This window comes from Rhinolophus ferrumequinum, chromosome 7 (genome assembly GCF_004115265.2).
Source record: "Rhinolophus ferrumequinum isolate MPI-CBG mRhiFer1 chromosome 7, mRhiFer1_v1.p, whole genome shotgun sequence".
Taxonomy (NCBI): Eukaryota; Metazoa; Chordata; class Mammalia; order Chiroptera; family Rhinolophidae; genus Rhinolophus; species Rhinolophus ferrumequinum.
The window spans coordinates 61,111,000-61,133,872 of NC_046290.1; the positions used below are offsets into that span (position 1 = coordinate 61,111,000).

The 22,873-nt window shown below is 31.7% G+C and overlaps 1 long non-coding RNA gene across 1 annotated transcript in view; it reads left to right on the top strand.

Annotated features, from left to right (window-relative positions):
* The first annotated feature begins 1,751 nt into the window (after nt 1-1,751).
* The window catches only part of LOC117025348 (uncharacterized), a 67,818-nt gene continuing 46,696 nt past the window's right edge, over nt 1,752-22,873 (top strand). Inside the window, exon 1 of the long non-coding RNA XR_004423584.1 lies at nt 1,752-1,839. This is a non-coding gene — a long non-coding RNA (uncharacterized LOC117025348). The remainder of the gene's footprint in view (nt 1,840-22,873) is intronic.

Below are 22,873 nucleotides of genomic sequence, written 5' to 3' on the forward strand. Positions count from 1 at the left end.
ATGATGATCTTTTAAAGAAGATCCTTAAATTAGCTTTAAAAGAGAGCACTAAAATGGGATTCAATAAAACACAGAACCAGGAAAATTGAAAATGGGAAAAGCTTAAGGTGGTCTAACATTGAAGGGCTTGAATGTATTATTCTTCTGCTGCTGTATTGAGTGATCCAGTTTTAAATGACACAATAAAGAGAAAAACAACAAAGTAAGAAATATTTTTAAGGAATGGTTTACTTTACTTAGAAAGTATTTTAAGGTCTTTATTAAACCAAAATAGAACAATTCAGTTTCAACACTATAACAAAATGTAAGTTAGGTTCTTGCAGGATGTATGTTTACATAATGTATGGGTCTTTGATACATTATTAATGATAATGATGATAACAGAGATAATTTTGATCATGAAGTAATATGAAAACAGAACACAATAAAGGAAGTTCTTCTTTTGAGTTTAGATCATCCTTATTTATTATCATTTTTAAAAGTCTTAGTATTTTTTTATTAAGAAATATATGTTAACTTATGACACAAGAATAAAATTAACCAAGCATGTTTTTAAAATCACTGATACTAAGAAAACTATTAGTTGAGGGCTTACATCATTCCCAAAATTCAAAAGATTAAAGATAAAGCTAATTTAATATGGTCATATTTTTTTCAACCTGAATTTTAAATGAATTATATGACCTATTCTGAGACATATACTATTCCTTGAAATAAACTTTGAAGCAATTACTTAAATAGTAGATTTTTGTGTGCCTTCTTGGAAGAATTTGGTGTGTTTTCTAGTACTGTTTTTAAGTTTAAAATTACATACCATGATTAAAAGTAAACCTTCTAGATTTTAGTTTGATGAGCAACTGTGGAGTTTTAGCCTCTTAGGACGGTTTCAGATTTTTGTTTTACTTTTTTCCATCTTTTGCTTCTCCCTTCTTTCCTTCCTTCCTTTTACTTTCAACTGCATGATAAATTCTGGATTAAGTCTCACTGAAACTTTAACACTAGATTTAATGAAATGGCTGAACTTTTAACTTTTGAGCCCAACACATTTTAAAACTATCACTGATATCCCTTGCACTTTTTCTGTAGTTCTGTATCAGATATAGTAAGGGTAAGCCTTTGAGAGTATGGGACATTATTTACCCAGTCTCTTTTTAACAGCAAATGGAGGGGATTTAATTCTCTTACTGGTCTTTTTCAAAATTCTCAGGAAAAAAAAAAAATGCTGGAGCCTCGAACCTCCCACTCTCCCAATCCTGCTTCTTTATTGGTAATTGGACTGCAAATAAAGAGGCCCTGGGTGTCAGCTTTCAATGGAAAGTCCTTTATTCATAACCAGGCTTTAAATTTCCCAACACAAAGGACTGTTTTTGTTTTTGTTTTTGTTTTTGTTTTTGTTTACCAGGTCATCTTATAGTTTCCAAACATTTCCTATCTATTCAGTCATGCATTCCTCCTGCATGGCAGCAGTTGTAGCATTTCTTAGAGTTTCATAGACAAAACTGTTGGGATGCTTTCAAGGTGCTCAAAGGGAAATAATATTTTTTAAAAGTGTAGAATTTATATTTACCTTTTTTTCCTTGTGCCATTAAACACTTATATCAGTCACTTCAAGCTATGTCCCTTCTATGGGGAACCCAAAACTGGGTAGTTGTCTTATTTGTTGGAGGAATTATTTGATGAGCAGTGAACACTAGAGGGGGAGCTAACCCGTTCAGGAGAAAGAAAACTTCAGAACCTTTGACAGAGGATCAGAGCTACTGACTTAAACAAGTCAAGGTAAGATTTGGTCAGCCATGGTTCAGAAGTCAAAAGGTCAGGACAATAAAAGGTCAATAAAAGGTAGATAGCCAATTTATTGTCTTTTTCCAAAGAGACAGGGAAGCATAAGTGGAAATGAAAAGTTTAGCAGCTGCTCATGCCATGATACGGAATATTTTTAAAACCTCTCTGGAGGCAATTTTAACATGAGGAGTAAGATTACTCCTTTTTTCTCCCTTTACTAAGAGTGTCTGTCATTTAAATGTCTAAGGAATGCTGGGATGAATTATCATAAAATTTTGACAAATTTGATGGCTCAAGCAAAAGGGGAAATAGGCATTCTGATTATTAGGTTCTAATGTAACATGACATTTCAAATGAGTTTACATGGCAGTTAGACCTTTGCTTTTTTTTCCTCCTAGATTTAAAAACATTGAGATTCTTTTCTTGGAAAGGAAATAACTTATTTCAGTTTCTCTTCTCTCTAGTTTAATGATCATAAGTCTTATTTTACCACTTATACCTTTTTTATCCCTTGTAACCATAATCTAATTGCTTTCCAATTTGCCTGAAATTGAGAAAATTTAAAATATATCTTAAAAGCCACTAGAATATTTTAGTAGAAATATTTAGTAAGATTTTAGCAGGAAAAAAAATGTAAGCAGCCCTTTCATTTGTCATTCATTTATTTTTTTCTGTGTCATCTTATAATATAGTATATGAGGTGTATTGATTGATTTAAAAGAACAAATTGTATTTTCCAACAGGAAAAAAAGTAAGAAGGAATTAACCAAGTACTGAAAAACAAAATTGATTTACTCTGATTTCAATTCCTACTTCTTTACTAACTAAATATCAAGTTCTCTTTGTAATAAAGTATTGCATTAACCCACACAATATCTATTATAATGTTTATATCATAATATACCATGTTCCCCGAAAATAAGACCTAGCCAGACCATCAGCTCCAATGCGTCATTTGGAGTAAAAATTAATATAAGACCCAGTCTTATTTTACTATAATACTATAAGACTGGGTCTTAATTAATATAATATAAGACTGAGTCTTATATTAATTTTTGCTCCAAATGACACATTAGAGCTGATAGTCCGGCTAGGTCTTATTTTCAGGGAAACAGGGTATCATTTAATTTATATTGCTTTTTTAAAAAAAGCGGTATAATTCAATCACAAGCAATCTGACCTTTGGAAACATCCTGAAACTTTTAGTTTAAAACTAAAACAGTCTGGGATATTTTTAACTATATACCTATTAATGCTATTAGAAAACTGGTAGCTCTATACAAATAAGAAGAAATATAAAGCACTTAAAAAACATCTTCAGAATGATTTTTATTTTGTTAGACTTCAACAACTAAAAGTGAAGGGGAAATTAGCACTCAATTTTAGTAAGTAAACTATATATAGGTGACATGCTAACTGACCCCAGCTTTTCTTAAAATGACTGTTTACAAAAACAGAAAAACATGACTTAATAAGAGTTTTATTTCTGGTGATATATAAAAATGTGGATTTATTTTTGCTTTCCACAAGATTTCCTAGAGCCATAGTGACTAGATCTTTAGAATTCTCTTCTGATCCTAGTGGTAGTATCTCCAGAGGTTTGTTTAAGGTTAGCAGACATCGCTCACAGAACTGCATAGCAATATTTACTTTAAAACATTTATATAATTAATTAATAGAGCAGAGTAAACTTGAGTTAAATATATTAACTGTAAGCTTCTAGAATTTCACATTATGCAAGCAAACTATTGGGCTACTCAGTAAAAGCGATCTTGAGGTTGCTGGTCTGGTCCTCAAATGCATCCTTTATGCTCTGCCCATAGGTGACAGTGCAAACTGTGTATGTAACAATTCAGTGGACACACTTGTCTGGAGCTCAGATTATGCAGCTTTGGGATTCTGCAATTTGGAAGAGAACATGAGTTGCCCAAGTAAATGTAAATTTCCCCTTGTATCTTTAGGACGAGAGTCATTTTGCTCACTCAAGAGAAATGCTTAGCTAACCATTCTGTCCCATCACAGAAAAAAAAAATGTCCTGTGTTAAAAAATACTTCTACGCAATCTTTGAATATTAATTAAACTTTACTGAAACAGTTCAATTCCTCAAATCAAATCAAAAAGTGAGAAGCCAAGAGAAAAAGAACTGGGTTTGTGAGTAGAATAATATACTTGGAAACTATATCTAACATGAATCAGACGTGTCTCGAGTCCCTTAATCTGTTTGATGTTTGACCTTTCTGATAAAAAATATTTTCTAATATTTTCTTTATTTCTATTTCAAATGATATTTATTTTAATATTTGGATTTTTTATTTTACTTTTCAAAGTTATATTGACCTGAATTTAGATATTTTCTCTAATTCTAACATTATACTTTCTAAGATAAATAGATTTATTCCTGTTTCATTTCCTTCATATCCACTTTATTTTAGAAATTTGAAAATAGAAAAAAAAAAAGGAAACCTGGGATACTTACATTCATTTTATGAGTTTAATTTGTTATGTATTAAATTTGTCCCTCTTATAAACTTTATTGTGCCACAACTGCAGAAAGGAAAATATTACAACCAAATCATTAGTTAAATGTATAAATATCATTCAGAAAAAAAAAATAAGATTCAAACCTAAATGTACGAGGGAGAAGATACATTATGATGCCTAATTTTAAAAATAGTTTAATAGAAAATGAATAGTGACTATTATATTCACTTGACAGTGAAGAAATAATAAATTTTCATAAAGCTTTTTTTATTTACTTAAAAAAATGCATCAGTGTAAATGTCTCTTCTAATGACTACCAATACAGAATAAGAATTTGTTCTTCAATGGTTTTGGAATATCATTCCCAACATTTCATGGAAGTGACCTTTCTTTTTGTTCTGTGATGATATATTTTACTTTGAAATTTAGCAAGGAACTAAGAGAGAGAGAGAGAGAGAGAGAGAGAGAGAGAGAGAGAGAGAGAGAGAGAGAGAGAGAGAGAGAGAGAGAGAGATGAGTATATAAGAGAAAAATAACAAAAATTGATTGCTAAAGATTTGAAATCAATTGATGAATTTATTTTTCAAGTGCTTCATCTAATTGAAGCCAGATTTTTACATAGAATTGTGTTAGGAAATGTGGTTAACAAGGTGGGAATGTATATATCTTTAATATCAAGTAATTCTCACAGAGAATGCCTCAATAAACAGATAGAAACAGAAATATATAAATATTTTAATATTAATACTATGTACTAGACACTATATTTTAGTCTGGCTTGTTATTATGACTAAGACAAGAGAAGTGAGTAATATTATGAAGTTAACAATATAGCAGGGGTTCAGATAATGGGACAAGTACGATAAAGCAAGATCAGGTAAGTATTGGTACACATAGAATGAACACCTTATCCGTATTTGAAAAATCATGGAAGGTTGTCAGGGGAAGTGGCGAAACAGGCTTGAATGAATGAAAATAATTATTGTAGAAGGAAAGAGGGAGGGGCTGAAAAGAATGTTTAGGGAAAATGATTAACAGAGTACAATGGAAGAAAGAAGAGGGACTGGTTATGGTTAGCAAGGGATAGGATATAAAGGAAGTTGTTAGCCTAGTTTTGGGTTCAACATTATCTGGGAGTAGAGGAGAGATTTCAAATAGCTGTAAGCAGGGGAATGATCAAAGATTTGTATTTTAGAAAGTTTATTCTCACAATAATGTGGAGAATGGATCAACGAGGGACAATACTGGAAGCAAGGAGTTCATGTAGGAGAGATGACTATAGTGTAAACTAAATCAGTGGCAGGGGTTGTAGAGAGAAGTAACCCTATCTGACAGCCGTTTAGAGTGGACAGAGGTTAGTCTCAGAGTAAACGTGGTAGAAAAGGAAATGGAGTAGTGAGGGATAAAAATAATATATTAATTATACCAAATTATTTCAATACTACATTTAATGTATATGTGCCAACTGACTACAACCTCAAACATGCTGAAGTGATACCATAAGGAAGCACATAGCATAAACACTTTTTTATAGTCTTCAGAATCTTAAACACCATGATATTTTGACGTGCCATGAGTTTCTCTCATTTTACAGAGATCATGATTTTTTGTAACCATCTTAGTTTCACCAGTAGTTCCAAAGTTAAAAAGAATTATTTATATTTTACAGAAATTTGTATAAGACAAAAATGTCCAGAAATAAGAACAATTGTGGCATATTTAGAATCATAAATACTCGCCAACTGATGAATTCTAGAGAAAATACTCAATAACTTACAGTCTTTTTTCCAATTTTAAAATAAATGTCAATGGTGTAAAAAAGCACTTCAGGAATCGATATCAAGATATTTATGTTTGTATAATTATTCATATAAATATACATAGAAATATTTGCATTAATCTTTTAATTTAGTTTACGTTTATTTACTCATTCAATAAACTATTATTTTATGGAATTTATTCAAATATTTATGCACACTGTAACGCTGTATAATATAAAAGTCAAAGGAATCATATGGCTATGGCTTACAAGATTCCCTTATTCCAGGGTTATTATTTTTAAAGACTGTTGCAGAGAAGGAGGGGACAGAGAGCGAAAGAGAGAACAATTTAGTTTGCACCAAATCATTCGCCTGTATTCTGAAAAACAGATGCAGGGAAAAGTTGAGAATATCTATGCAATAGTGAAAGTAGAAATTTATCTAGACTATTTGACAGCAATAAATACCTGATTCCTTTAGAAGAAATGTAGGGGCAGAATCCTCTGATCTGTCAGTATCTTTGGTTTCCTTATAAACATCCTCATTGGTTAAGGGAAAAAAAGTAGAATGGGGTGGGGTTAGAACTTAAATCAGGATGTGGAGTGTGGAATTGTTTGTTTCCTGCTCTTGATTTGGATGTCTAATGCCTACTTTTCTGATAAGAAAATATTTTCAGTGCCCTGAAGTCAGAGCAAAATTAGTATCTCTTTAACCACTTGTATCACTTTAGTCTTTCGAGCAGTCAGGCTGAATATTAGGGGGAAAGAAGTGTGGCACGTATTTGCCAGCCATTAACATTTCCTTAGGATTCTCAAACATGATTACATCAAAATTTTTAATTGCTAAGTAATCTATAAAATATAGAGCCAAATATTTGTAGAGTGCTGGTGGAAACAAAGTTGACTGGAGACTACTACCTTGCAAAAAATGGTAAGTAAAACCTGCATGACGGAGATATTATCATTCTAAGGTTTATTAAGAAGGCTTCCACATCACTTGAAGGAAGTTTCCTATCGGTGGAAAACCATATGTTCTGTTTTTTCCAGTACAATCCACAATGTCTATTGCCTTGGCCTTATTAATTAATAATAGTGCCCTTTCGTTCTTAAAAAGCTTAAATTTGGATAATAAAATACATGGTTATCTCATTAATAGAACTTTAGCCTCATAGAAACTTGGGCAACATTGGTAAGTAATGCTCTAAGAAGCATCTCATATTTTAGACATAATGATTAAGGGACATGGGTCTAATATCGAATGGTAATATCATAAGTTCTGATAGTCTATTGTTTCTAAGAAATGGCATTAATAAAGACAAGAAAGTTACAAAACAATGAGAACTTATAACAAAAATTGTGTAAACAAGTCACTGAATAATATATTTTTTCTGCAGTGGTGAAAATAACATGCTAAGCTATAATACTTAATCGTTATTCATTATTTTCATGATTGTATTATTTTTAAAAATGTGTAAGAAAGTTCTACAAGTGAGTTCCAAAAGTATCTCTGAAACAGGTCTTTATGAATGGCGATTGTTGGGGATTATAGTATTTCTCACGCAGGGTGAGGATAATTTTTGCCCATCAGTGAATTACACTCTCTTTTGTCATTCAGCACAAAATTTTTAACTTCATTATGCACTAGTAACCCATTGGGAGGCTCTACTTATATTATCCTTTGCTCATGCAAATGAACTCAGTTGCATAAATGGTGCAAATTAGGAAACAAGTTTTATGAAATTTGAAAATCTTAAGTGAAATTGATAAAGAATTGGAAGTGCCAGCAAAAGATCCAGTAAAATCAGTGGCTTGCAATGTGCTAAATGTGTTTATTTGCACATTCAAAGTTTGGATTTCCTCATACATTTTCATACTGATGGAGATAAAATGCTAAAGTCTTAAATCCCTCTATGCCATGCTGAGTTGCTAAGGGCTGTTGAGTTTTTGTTATTTCTCCTCTCGAGTTAGCTCTGATTACGCCTGCTGAGTGAAAAATTTGTATTTGCCGACAGAAATAAGAACCACCCCACGTGCACTTGCACTCAGCAAATGCTCCAATACATCACAAAGATTTGCTCAACCCACCTTCAGAGGCCAAATCGAGCATGTTATTTTCTGTTTAGATCTGATTCTGGAGCCTATCAGTCAGGAGTGTTTTCCAATCTCTGATTAAAGCAAGGCCTACAAAGCTGGAAGTGTTCACACACAGTCTCATTAGAGTGCTGGATAGAGTGACCCAGGCCTTCTAGCACAAAGCTCTGAGTGAACTTCAAATATGAGAGTGCATCAATCAAATCCAAGCAAGGCTTTTATGTCATTTTTCTACTTTGCCTTTAAAGTCCTATAGGAATGCCCTTTCCAGCTGTACAGCCAAAAAGCATTCAATAGAAACAAAAAGCAAAGGACCCCGAATCCCTTGCCCCTGCCAAATGGTATGGTTTTACCTCCCCCACCAAGCATTAGAGTCTTCTGTGCCTTTTAAATTATTTAGCATGTTCAACAATGCAATGGAGAATATATTCGCATCACTCACTGGCTTTGTATTAATTATTAGTGTCCATTCGAAAAGGAAACCAATAAGGTCAAAGGCAATGTGATTGCATATTGTATGGTTTAAATAGAGGTAGCTGAGAGATTGGGGGGGGGCGAAAATAAAGCAATGCTCTTGGAGGCTTTGCATGCCCTGCCCCCAACACTAACCCCAATATCATTGCTTGCTTTCTCTCTCTTTTTTGTTTTTTTGTATTGGCTTATACCATTAGGAAAACAAAAAAGGAAAAAAATAAAATCAGAAAAGAGTATAAAGAATCTTGGCAGGAAAGATAATAAGACATAAGTCAGAGAAAGAAGAATCAGGCATTTAGTTAATGTTTGTTCTATACACTGCTCAGGGCACTAGAGTCATTTTCAAAAATACATCTTCAAAAGATAAGCATAAAGCAAAACAATATAAATTTGCCCACTAATATCATTAGAGGAAAATGTATGGCTGCAGTTAGCAGTGATTATTAAATTTAGGTACTTTTGCTTCAAACATCAGGCCAAAAAACATTATAACACAAGTAATATTGTTATGAATTAAATAAAATGAGCTTTTGAAGCCTGAAAAACAAAATAATTCAAAGGGAAAAATAAATCTTTGCCACAGTGTAGATAGTTTCCTGAATTTTACACCTCTCTTTAAACAAGTGAATGATTCAACTACTCAAAATTTCTAATTAGGAAGAGCAACACACTGAAAATATAGTGTACATTGAAATATTGGGCAGATGTATTGCTTATTCAAGGGAATTCCCTGTATGTGTACATTTGTTTTCATTTCCAAACTTTACTAAATGGGAGGGAAATACTATCCACAAATAGCACTTCACCCACTCAAATATATATTGCAGCATGTAAAAGAGTGTTTGAATTTAGAGCAATTTATATATATATATATATATATATATATATATATATATATATATATATACACACACACACACACATATATATTTAATTTTAGCATGTGTTTCTTTACAGGGATTCAGATGTTTGGAAGAATTATGCAGATTATATAAATGAGTACTAGAGCATTATGCTACTTGATAGTGTCCCATCTGTGCTTCTCTGGTAGTGTTTGACGGGGCATCTGTGTAAACTGCGTTTTTTTGGTTGTTGTTGTTAATTAGTTTATTGCATAAAACTTAAAGTGCTACCTGATAAAAACTTTTGTTCATTTCAGCACTTCTCCTCTCTAGAGCTGATGTTCATCTTTAACTCTAGTCAGGTTTACTTCTTCCTTTGTAGATTTCTAAATTAAAATAACGAAACAATACCCCTCCACCTTTATCTTATAGGGCATATCATACCATAATTGTGTGACAATAAATATTGAGTGTAAATAATAATTTAAATTGATACCCTAATATTTCATATATTTAAACATAGCTTCTGAACTAAATTATCTTCTAATGTATTTTTAAGGGAAATATTTAGAAAAAATTTAAGGGAAAAAAAAAAAAAGACAGAAAACCTGCTTTCTAGGGAACAAATACACATAGTCATGAAGTGTGTACGACCAATCTTTCTTTGCTCTCCATTTTTTTTCAAACCATGCTTGCCTCCATTTAAGTAAAGTTATGTCAACACAGGACCAAAAATCTTGATGAAATTAAATAAATAACAAAAAAAATGAAATTAATTTGTCATTTGCCTGTATTTAGGAAAACAAATTGGAAATCTCAACTAATAAACTAAAATGTTCACTTTCATCTCAATATTTGCCCTCTGGAGAAGCAACACATATTAGTGGGGACATCCAGGGCACAGAAGAAATCTTGGAAATATTTTATAGGTAATGTAAATCATTGGTTAAGGGCATAGATTCTGAATCCAACCTATACGAGCTGTGTAATTTTCAAAATTTTTCTTACAATTCCATACTCCAGTTTCCTTATATTCAAAATGATCTCATGATGGTATTTAGCACACAGAATTATTGGGAGTATTAAATAAGTTTATATTTGTTAGTACATAAAATGGTGTCTGACATGTAACAATTGCTCAAAAAATGTTAGCTATTACCACGTTAATTTTGGAGAGAATAGCGATTTGCTAGAAACATAAGTTTACATTAGTTCACTCAGTATATGTCTGAAAAAAGTAACTATTATTTTTTTCAAAAATGTAAATACATATTTTATGTAAAATATTTAATTCAAGAAGACTTGTCTTAGATAGTGTTTTATGAATCTTTCAAATTGGAAACTTAGCATACAGTCTGCCAGTTTTGAATTATATAACTATAGAGCTATTTATTTATTTTTCTGACATGGTTATCATACAAGTAAGCTTCATAAGTTTTGAATAGCATACGACGTAAACATTTTTATTGGTATTTATAAGCCATATAAATTATTCTTCTAATGATGTTAACTATTTATTTAGTGTGCACTGATACTATAATTGATCTATAATGTGATGTACTAATATCGGTGCTCTATGATGCTCTCTGAAAAATAGAATTTTTTTTTTTTAAAGAACAGAATTGAATTTGATCTTGAATTTACCTTATCTAAAAATTTCGAAAGCCTGTCAATGAGGTACACTCTCGTGCATCTAAAAAAGTCAATGAAAATGAGCCAGCTAGAAAGTAGAATTTGGAACAACTTTGCAATATGTGAAAATCAAAATCAAAATGTCAAGTATTCTGACTTGGAGCAAATCGAATTATGAACTAAACCTTCACACTATATAAATGTATAAAAACTTAGTAAGCTCCAAGAGTGTTCTTAGACTCACATATGATATCTATTCTGTCCAACAATATAAAAAGTTTAAAAGTTACTCTGTGGGATAAAAAATACTTATATGCATTTTGCCTCAAGTTTTAAAATATAAAGGTTTTAGTATTTGCTTAACATCCAAGGGGAAAAAAATATCAATTTCACACCAGTAATAAAAACTATTGAAGAAAGAATATTTTTTAGTTGTAGTTTGCCTTTCACTTGTGTAAGATGATGAAGTCTTAGTCAAATCTTTAATCTTTAATACAACCTTAGTTGTGAAACAAAATACTTTAGTAGTGATTTTACACATTAAGTGTACCATCTACTCCAAATCTGGTCTCTATATTCCTTCTTCTTAGTATGTTCACTCTTCAAAAATACCAGAAAATGAAAAAGTGACAATCACACACATACAGACACAGCATTCTGAAAAGTTAAAATCAAATAAATGTTTCTAAAGTTCTCATGTCCAGTTTGGGAGATTTAAATCATAAAAAATATTTTATTTTTTGTATTAGTTTCAGGTGTACAAAACAATGTAATAAACATTTCACCCCTCACAAAGATAAAAAAATATATTTTATGAAAACCTAATCTATATGTGAATCCCCAACCATTGATGATTCTTTTTATATTATTCAGGAAGTTCAACAAATTATTTATTAAGCTCTCATAATGTGACAGGCACAATTCTAGACACTAGATACATAGTTTCATGAATATGTTTACAGATGCCACATGATAACACAAATAAAACATCTGATTTTCTATTATTCATTTACAAAAACAAACATTTTGTCACATCTCATGCATATTGGTATGAATGTCCTTAGTATGAGGCATCTACTGAATTTAGGACAGATGTAATATCTGAAGAGTGTCTGATATAACAATAAGCCCAAGAAAGTCTGAGACAGTTGCCCTCTACAAAAATCTTCTAATAATTAGCTGGATGGATCAAGAATTCATCTAACACTTAATTTAGACAGTCAGTTCCAGTATCTTTCATAGCTCCCTCAGACTACAGAAATCAAGTTGCAGAAAAAGTAGTATGAAGAGCACACCTATTCAATTCAGTTCAGTAAAATTGTTCTCCCAATTGTATAGAGATATATTGAAATATACTTGACATAAATACATGTGACTTAAATATATAAAGGTTTGACTTACATGCATTGTGAAATGATTACCACAATAAGTTCAGGTCACACCCATGATCTCTTAGACACACTAAAACAAAATGGAAAAAAAAAGTTTCTCCTTATAATGAGAACTCTTAGAATCTTAACTTTCATGTATACTATACCTCAATGGTTTAACTAGAGTCATTATGTGCATTACATCCCTAGTACTTATTTATCTTATAACTGGAACTTTGTACATTTTGAACATCTTCCTCTAGTTTCCTTTCCCTCCCCTTCCTCCTGCTGCCAGCCTCTGGTAACCACAAATTTCATCTTTATTTCTATGAGTTTGGTTTTTTTTAATTTTTTTAAATTGTTTTTAGATTCCACATATAAGTGGATGATTCTTTTTTTTTAATTAAAGTTTATTGGGGTGACAATTGTTAGTAAAGTTACACAGATTTCAGGTGTACAATTCTGTAAATGGATGATTCTTAATGATATGAAGACTGAGAATTATTCAGTTTTCCCTTGATATAATAAAAGTAGTTATTAATCATACATCTTTGCTTAGTATTTCATTAAGAGCTAGTTAAATGTATATAGAATCTACCCTTATAGTCTAAGTATTACAAATAGGTTGGACTAGTTTAATTTTTCTGAGCGTTATTTTATCTACTTGTCAAGATGTTCTAGCATCTTGGTAAATATGTTAGAGTTAACATTATTTTCTCTGAAAGCAAAATAAGTCCTAATCACAGCTGTGAGATCATGTCCATAGACTAGCCAACCTGATTAACTTCTCTTTCTTTGATAAAATTCCATCTTTTAATTTTTAGTTCTCCTAACACTTTTACAGATAACATACCTTTTCTAAAATAATATTCCTCAATTTCATATTTATGAAAGACAGAATTCTGTGTCTACCTCCAGTATTAACATTATGACTTCTTTTATCCAAGGGAAAGAAACTAGTTTTTCAAAAACAGAAACTCATAGAGTAATTGGAACTGGTCAATTGAAAGGTGAAATACCCACAGACAGTAGTTCTGACAAAGCAAAGAGTATCCAGCCAAACATAAAGAATTTCCTAAATTTGCTAATCATTATTTTTTAGACCAAGTTTCCACCCACCTACCCCCACCATTATATCAGGTTGAGGTGTCTAAAGGAAGATAGACCCCAAAGAGCAGCTTAAAATGCTTTAATTTTTTTTTTTTAATGTGGTACTGTCCTTTTTAAGGGTTCTTTCATATGTGATCAGTCAGAGATACTGACTTTTGTGAGTTAACACAAAAGTGAAACAGCACTTTTAAGTGCTGTCTCTCTTTGGAGATTTAATATGCTTTGTAATATCTCTGAGATCAGTCAGGGAGAGACGAGAAAAAAGAAATTTGATTTTGAGTCTGGACCAAAGCTTGGTGACTTGAGAGGCACCTAAACATAATGAAAAGGAAGAAGTTTCAAAGAGAAAGTTGGCAGCTATGACCAGAATCCACGGGGCTAGCAGAACTGACATCAACCAGAGGCAGATTTAGAGGGGTACCCTATGATCTCTCTTGATACCATTGACACTTCAAGACCTAGTTTCATTGGGGAACAGTCCAGTAAAAGAACATCTCCAAAGGACACAGCATGGTTGCGGTATTGAGAAAGACATGAAAATGCCAGCACCAAGGGCCTAACGCTGTCCTTTTCTCTTCCAAAGATCACATATATCTGGAGAAAGCAAAAGTCAACATCTGAAACCTGCTTTTTCAAGCTTGACTTGAATGATGTAAAGTTGGCCGTATAATAGCTAGATGCTTACCTTTCTGACCTAGGTTCAGTCTAATGTAAGAACAAGTTATTAGCTGATTTCTCATAGTTTTCACTTACCTCCTGGTGAATAACTTTCGACCCTATGGTTTTATTTATATACATTTTTTAATTAAAGTAACTGTCAGCTTAATTTTTGTCAAATACTGAAAATTAGCACAGAATGCCCCCATGTCGTTTCCCATGTTTTCAAAGATCTGTATATTTCTGCTAATAATTCTGAAGGTTGAAATTTATGCCTAAGTAGCTATGTATGGAGTATAAATTCTAATTTTGGTATAAAAAGTATCTAAACAAACAACAATAATAATAATCAGTGAATTTCAAGAAATCATACAGATATTTTAAGTTAGAAGGTGTGTATCAACAAAAGGGGTGGGTGCTTGAGTTCCATGGACTTCTAGTTCACTTATACAGCACAAGAAAGCAAAAATCTAGATCAGGTATGTAAACCACATATGGGATTTAAAAATGATGGATCAAATGAATGCACCATGATGATGTCTATTCTAAAATGGCATTTTCCCCAGTTATGTAGGCTGAATTACACTTGAATTATGGCTACAGAACATTTTATACATTTGCTTATATGAGAATTATGTTCAAAATCTATAACAGAATTTAGTTACTTGTCAAAAATACTAAGGTAAAAATAATTACTTTTAGTCTAAATGCTCGGATAATTGAAGCAAAAAGCTAATAATTACCACTTCAATTTTGCTTACGTTTAACTTCATTATAAAGCAGAATTCTGAGTCTACCTCCAGTATTACTACAACTTCTAGTATATCATTTTGGATATATCTTCATGACATCAAAATACTTGATTAATTTGATGTAAAGAATTACCACAACTTCCAGTATTACCAAGACTTCCAGTATATCATTTTGGATATATCTTCATGACATCAAAATACCTGATTAATTTGATGTAAAGAATTAGTTAAATTTTGTGAAAAAAAATTGTCCGTCTTCTTTCATAAAATCTTAATTAAAACTTTATGTTTTATGACACTATGTTAGCATTTTGTGAGTACTTTCAAAGTTCTTTAACTGGTACACAATTAAAAAAAAAAAATGAGAACTCCCATACAGTAAAATCAATACTACACCTTTACTATTAGCTAAGATATATATTTATGAACCTATTCCAGAAGAATTCTTGAGGAACTCACTTGTTTTGAAGTAAAAGAAGTTTGTTTTCTTTTAATTATTAAATAAAATGAAATGAGAATATGTGATTTTACTCCCAGCCAAAAGCTGAAATTACAGGATTTCATTCTGTATTGCCAAAGTTTTAACAAGATTATCTGATGATATTCTTAACACTGGCAAAGAATACACGATCATACCAAAAAGTACAAGAAATTTATCTATTGGAAAGCTATTCATTACATTGTAGTCTTTGGTTATTTAAAAATGAGTGTTAAATATCAATGATATAGTTAATGAGCTAAAATTATGAAAATGATCTTTTGTATATTACAGATATTTAAACCAAAGTAAGTTTTATCATCTATTGTCCAAAATCTTCTTATGCCTTTAGGCATTTCTCTTTCTTTTTCAAATCTAAACAAGTATTTTATTCTCACTTGGAATACCTAGAATAAAAGTAATCCTTGGCTCTATTTTGAAAAGAAAGTTATTCTGCTTATCTTTAGAGAATTACCACACCCAGAAGCCATATACTCTAGAAATGAAAAATCTATGAAGAAGCCCACATATTTTAATAAATATAAACTAAAAAGAAAAATCATAAAAGAGAAATCCTATGGCAACCATTGAAAGTTATATATGTTAGTATCTTTTCTACTCTCTATAAGAGCATAGATGTTTTCATAAATGCATCTATATAAATTTTGTTGTCAAATATTTCATTCCACAAATATTTATTACAAGTCTGTTACTTACCAGGCTCTGTGGATCCAGATATGAACAAAACAGATGAAGTTCTTATTCCCACAGAGTACACAATCTAGTGGGAGAAGACAAAATAAGTTAAGTACTAATAAATGTTATGAATAAAATTAAGGCAGAACACAAAAATAACAAAAGACTGGGAAATACCCATGTGTACCCATTTATTTTATGATCCAACTGACGTTAATAGTATGATCTTTCTCCAGTTGGATTTCCTATCATGACACTCCTCCAATTAAATAAGAATACATTTTGTTTTGCCTAAAATATAAGGTGGAAGGAAATAAGAAGGGAATTCTAGCCAGGAAATCTAATTGACATTCTATCAGTTTTATAAGAATTCAAATGGCCTAAAACACTCCCTATTGATTCTGCAAATTATTATTACATAAGTAATTGTAGTTTGTATTCTACAAAAATGAAATCCAACAAGTTAACATTCTAGCCCTTGAATTTCATCTATTGCTGTTGTGGAAAATGTATCATCACATGGCAACACAATTACTAGAATGGTATTTATCCATGTTCTCTCTTTGGCTTGGTGACATCTAAACTTTTGAGAAAAACATACATGGCTCTCCTGGCTTTAAAACTGCCTAGTCAAAACTTGTGTCTGAGTTCTAATTACTTAAATATTACTAGCTTTACCTCACATTTCTGTCTTTTAAATGATCCATTATTTTAAATTAAACATGATTCTCAAAATATTGCTCTCCTTGATTTCACAAAATGTTTTTTACTAATATATGGAGTGTGATAAAAATAATTCTGGGAATTTAGTTTTTTTAAATTGTTTTCCATATTATCCACTAAAAATATTAAATAGAAATTGCTTATCACCAATTTCTTTTAAATTCATACTCCTTAAGTAGTCTACAAAATTAAATAAAAAGTATGATTTTCATGATTTGTGATTACTGTCTTTAAAATGCACCAATATGTTTTCATGAGCTAAATTAGTAATCTCCTAACTTCTCATGAAGTTCTTAAAACAAATCAGTGAGGACTACTAGAAGAAGCTAAAATGGCAAGAACAGTTGTTCCATAAATAAATATAAGGGCCAGCTTTCATCGGTAAATATTTAAGTAGAAATATGTCCTAAATCTTTATCTCTTATCCAATAACTGCATCCATGAGCTTCACATTCTATAAGAGATGGTTGTTATGAAACTTGGTTGAAATTTTAATAACAACTATATTTAGTACAGGATTCCATGAATACACGGAAAGCATTCCATGCATACCATCTGATTAATCCTTTCTATATAATCTTTAAAACCATTTGAAACACATTTTTTGAAGAGCTTATTTTGGCTCTAAATCTTCAGATCCTTCAAAGGACATTTGAGAAGGTATGGAAAGAGCTTAATTTTAATTTGTTACTCTGTAAAACCTCTTTTGTGCCATATAGGAAAAACATGGACAACTTCTCAAATGATAGTTGTAAAAATATGAGCTATTGGTCCAATTTAATTGTAATTTCCTTGATAGCTTAAACAACAGCTTTTATTATGAGAAAACACGTTTATAGCTGTGTCCCAATTGCTATCATTTGTGTTTTTCACTGTCCCAGAGGAGAAAAAAGCGTACCTCAAACATTACTTAAAAGGAGATTTAAACCAAGGTTCACATATCTGAAATGATGCTATCTCTACCAAGTTGAATGCAGGAATTTCTATTTATTTTTTTCCCAAAAATATTTACATTGAATAATAAGCCATAGATGGTGACAGATTTTTTTGTCACCCTACACCATCTAATGCTTGAGGCCAAGAAATGAGTAGTTTCCATAATTAATAAGTAAAATTGAATGATTGGTCTGTGGCTAATGAGGTTTTTCTGTTTGTTTGTTTTTTGTTTTGTTTTTTTTTCTGTCTCTCTGAGAAAGAAAACCATGTAATCTGTAAGTCCCAGTCAAGTGGGCTTACTTGATTTATTCTTTTTAAGCACACAATTATCTTGTGCTCATTTAACATAGCTACAAATAAATATTCAAGCATAGATTTTTCTTTAATTCTCTTTCACCAGAAAGTCCACACAATAGTTTTCTATTTACTTAGAATTTTCTTTGAATAAAACTGTACTCTGTGTTTCATTTTAACATACATGTATAGCAAGATTAAGAAAAACAAAAAGTGTCCCCCAAATAGATAAAACATTTGAAAGTCAAAGTATGAATTACAACATTGTGAAAAGATAAAACTAATTTGACTCATATTTGCCTCTGAAGCAGATTTATTTTGAATGAGTACCATTTACAAATATTGAATTTGTTATATTTTTACCCATTTTATTCTCACATTATTTTGTGTAGTAGAATGTGTCTTGCTACGCAAAACCTTAAAGTACTTATAATTTGATGATGACCAAAAAATTATTTCAATTTCATTCATTCATTCATTGATTCATCAACACACTGACATGAATTTAATGTCTACTGTGACCAGATGCCAGGAATAATCATTATGAAAATAAAATTCCTGCTATAAAGGAACTTGTAGTCTAATTCCATGAAGGAAATACACAGTTACTATTACATAATTTAAGCCTGAAGAATTTGTTGTAATCCAGAATTTTTCTTAAAATTTCAGTTAATCTTGGGTTCTTTATTACCTCAATAAATTGGCATTGGTTTCTTCTATCTACTGAATGACATCCTGGAGAAATACCCCCAATATTGTATCTGCTACTTTTTCAACTTTCTGACCCAAGGCTAATTGTGGAAAGTGTTGAGTAGATGAACTTTGCTTCACCGGATTCTCTCTAGTCAACTCAACAGCTTTTAAGATATTGTTCAATCATTCATGAGATCCATGAGCTTTAAGAAAGGAGAATTCACATGAACCTGTGGAGCCCTTCAGAAATCAGGCACTAGAAAAAAATTCATAATGTGGATGTTATATAACATCAACATTAATGGATTATCACTGGTGTTAAATTTGCAGAGAATCTTCAAAATTCTCAAGGCATATTTAATGCATATAGGACTTTACATAGGAATCATTCAATGAATTGTGTGTGTGTGTGTGTGTATATATATATAGTGTATATATATACTATATATATATATATGATAGAATTTGACTTCTGGAAGTTTATTTTCTTGGAGTCATGTATGTGACTAAATGTGTGTGTGTATTTATGTGTATGTGTACATACATATACATAAAGAATGGAAGTTAAACTTCTGGGGCCTCTAATTGTTGCTATTTTTCCAATGGTTTTGCCTAGTCCCTACAATAAAGTCCTAGTCATTTCTCTATGCACTATTACCAAGTGTTGACAGAAATAATATGTCTGATAGTATTATAAGGTCAATCCCAGAAATACCATCTCAGAGAAGCAATAGCCTTAGGCAAACTGTTTGATCATGGTAGATTATGAGATTAAAGGGTAAAAGTGGGGCAAGGAAAAATTTGATGTTAAATGTGATATCATTCCTAGAAATATCCTACCTAGTGTTGCAGGTCACAACTATAAAATTTTAAAAGTTAGCTTGTTTTTAAGTTAGTTGATTTTTAAAAGAATGTATGTTTTGTTAATTTCCCTAGGAAGTTGTCACATAATATTGTCAAAAAATATACTATTCTAATATTATATGAGATGTTGCTTCCACTATATTAAGAATGCATTAATACATTACAGAAAATAACACCTAGATTTGCGTTGCATCTGCATTGTTAAATAATTTATATTTTTCAGTAGTTTTATTTTAACAATTATATGAACAAAAAAGGGGGTACTTTAATAATCCCTTTTTTCATGGCTATGATCAATTTCTCCGTAATTATTTTGCTATTTAGGTTAATATTATCTTGATTAATATCATTTCCATACAGTAGCACAAATCAGATATTTATTTTTACAGAATGAACATTTAAGTTGTAAGTAGTTGATGGTAGTCATCTGTCTGGCCTCTAAATGGGAACAGCAATAATGCATACCAAAATTGAAAAATGAGTGAACACTACATTTGATGTTACCAGCACCTGCATTGTTAAAAAATATTTTTTCATCTCTGTGGCACAACTTACATCTTCAGATGTTTAGTAGCCTTATGGTCTCAGTATCTGTTCTTGTATCTATTCATGTAATTTTCAGAAAAAAATATGTATAGCTTGTTATGTTAACTTCCTGCCAGGCGTTTGGAGGTTATTCAATTATTTTACTTCTTATGTTGTTACAATATAATGATTTAAGCTAATAGACTGTATTGCTAAGAACGATATATCCTTAGAGACTTACCTCAAATCCTCCAGGAAGAAAAATTTGTGGGTAGTTATGGGTATGGGGAGGTACTCTTTTCTAAAGTGATCCAGCAAGTATTTATTTAGTGTGCACTGTGTGCAAAGTACTGAAAATGGCTAGAACGTTGGTATACTGATTTCACCAGAGAAAGAGTCCTTTGGCAACATGATCTCCATTATATATTCCAAATTACCCTGCCTGTCCCATTCAAAGAAATGAAGTTGATTTACACGGGAATACAAATTTTAATAATTTGTTAATACTAAACACCACAACTTTAATTTTCAAAATGACTTTGCGATTTTTCACCCCTTCAGGTCCCCTTACAAGACTTACTTGATTGAATAGATCACTCAGTTTGAATGTATTGTGACGATGTTTTAACCATATTACTAAATATTTTACTTATGGACTGTCACTAAATAGCATGTTTGCCTGTTACTGTTTTCTCTTTTTGCTCTTAACTTAATTAACTAACTTTTAAAGGAAGATATTAAAAATGAACACCAAACACATATATCCATATATTTAGGTCTGGGGAAGAAAAATTATGAAAATTAATAACTAGGCCGTGAGTTCACTAATTCATTTCTTTTCCTACATAATGAAGATAATTTTTATGAGAAAGTAAACACTCATGTTTCACAAGAAGATCTCTGCCTGCTAAATCACAGTCTGGCTACTATTAAAAATGATCCCTCTAAGAAAACTAAGAATTAAGGAAACTAGTTTCCTCTGGACTCAGGGATACCTGGCTCCTCGGAATTCTTCTAAGTTGGTTTCCTCACTTTGAAATCATTTCCCACTACCCTGTACTCTTCAAGAGTATGCTGAGGTAAGTCACAGAGATTTCTGCTTTCCCCGCCACTCTCCTTATTTTCTATAGAAAGAGAGTGTGCTCTATTATCCTCTGATCCAAACTGAAGTAACTGCCCCACACATCTCATATCTCACTGTGCAGTAACAAATTGTTACAGTGATAACTCACCTTTACTTAATAGCTGATTGGATACATAAACATGTACATTCTGTAATAGTCTTTTCTAAAAATTCTAATGGCATCATGTGGGATTATTACAAGTACCCTAAGTAACTCTATCCTGAAAGTCTGTTTTACAATTAGGACCCAGTGTCCTGCTCTTGAAGAGAGTAGTAAGAGACGAGGAAGTCAGGGGGAGAACTATGTTCAAATGGGTTTTGGCAAATCAAAGGACAAAGAGGATTGGTGCTCACTGCTCACATTTAACATAGTGATCAGAAAAGCTACACCACCCTAGTGCTACTCTCTCAACCAACATGGATGGTGCAGGAGAGGGAGAGTAAAGATGGCTCAGTGTGGTGTTTAGTCATATGGTCCTGATGCAACCGATGATTCAGTAAGTCAAAGGGACAGCTGGAAGTTTCCTGTGGCCCAGAGAGAGGCAAAAATACTGCAATGTCTTGCGCCTCAAAGAGGTAATTAAAGCAACTGGGAAAGAAAGAGAGGCCATGTGGGTTCAGAAAGGAAGGAAGGATATAGAAGGATGGGCTTGGTCCAAAAGCCAAACTCTTTAGGTAAATAGATGCTGCTGTAGATGTCAGGTTAGGTGATGGCAATAAAGGTAAGCAATATGCTGCACCTACACTCCAAAGCCTTGCCACTGCATAGCCCCCAGAAATATAGATTTCTATCCACAGGAATGGGTAGAGGGCATGCTTGAAAGTCTCACATTATCTTTCAAATGAAGACTTGAAGTAGAACCTAAGTTCAATTACAGAAAATTAAAATGGTATGCTTCTTACAGAGCTGTGATTAGGTGCTGAGATTCATTCCTGCTATAACACCATCATTCTTCACCAAATGATATCACTTCTGCTAACTGGATCGAAAAAGGGGGTATGTCTCAAAAAATATATTCAAAGAACATATAACATGGTATTGAAAGGCTGCCATTATTTATGTATTGGGACTTTGCTTTCATAATCCTACAAAAATATGGGGAACAACTATTTAGACAGTTATTAGACTGCAGCTTCAATAATGACTTGTTCATAAAAATTGTGTTATAAAAGAATTTGTTATTTTTATGAATTGTGATTTCATAATCATAATTTTACATCAATATCATTGATACCAAAATGATGGGATAAAATGTACAACTCAGTTTTACAAAAACAGCCAGCTTTCTCCTGGGATAAAACTGGGAACAAATGGCCCAAGTTTTTGAGGTAAACTTCCTTCTTTGATTTTCTTCACAACTAAAAAACCATTTCCTAAGTAAAGGTTAAACTTAGGTCTTCAGTAATTTCAAAGAATTCTTTGGACTTCAGGAAAAGAAGGTCTGCTATTTAATAAGGAAATATTATTTGTTACCATGTTCAAAACACTAAGATTTAGTTACTTGTCTTCTGTGAAAACGTGTATGTATGGCGCAGAGTGTGTGCATATGTGCCTTGTGGTCACATATTAGCTGGTGTTAAGGCAATTTC